Genomic DNA, 651 nt, shown 5'->3' on the forward strand with positions numbered 1-651 from the left:
TTCTCCGGAATATGTCAACATATAGTTTCTCGTTCTCCTAAGATACTTGAGAATACACTTTACTGCAACCCAATGATCCAATCCTGGGTTGGACTGGTAGCGACTGACTACTCCCACTGCATAGCAGATATCTGGTCTTGTACACAACATGGCATACATAAGGCTTCCCACAGCCGAAGCGTAGGGATACCGTCTCATATCTTCTTCCTGTTGTGGGGTCTTTGGACATTGTTCCTTAGAAAGGTGAATACCATGCCTAGAAGGCAAATTCCCTTTCTTGGAGTTCTTCATCGAATACCTAGACAACACTTTGTTTATATAAGATGCCTATGATAACGCCAAAAGCTTTTTCTTGCGATCTCGAATAATCTTAATCCCAAGAACATAGCTTGCCTCTCCCAAATCTTTCATTTGGAATTGGTTGGCTAACCACTCCTTTACATCTGTCATCAATCCCACATCATTTCCAATAAGTAGGATGTCATCGACGTAAAAAATTAAGAAGACCACTTTTTCTTCTTTCTTGTACTTGTAGACGCATGGTTCATCAATGTTTTGATCAAATCCATAAGACTTTATAGCCTCATCAAACCTGATGTTCCATGATCTAGAAGCCTGCTTCAGTCCATAAATGGACCTCTACAGTTTGCA

The sequence above is a fragment of the Morus notabilis genome, unplaced genomic scaffold, assembly GCF_000414095.1.
Source record: "Morus notabilis unplaced genomic scaffold, ASM41409v2 Scaffold1182, whole genome shotgun sequence".
NCBI classification, from domain to species: Eukaryota; Viridiplantae; Streptophyta; class Magnoliopsida; order Rosales; family Moraceae; genus Morus; species Morus notabilis.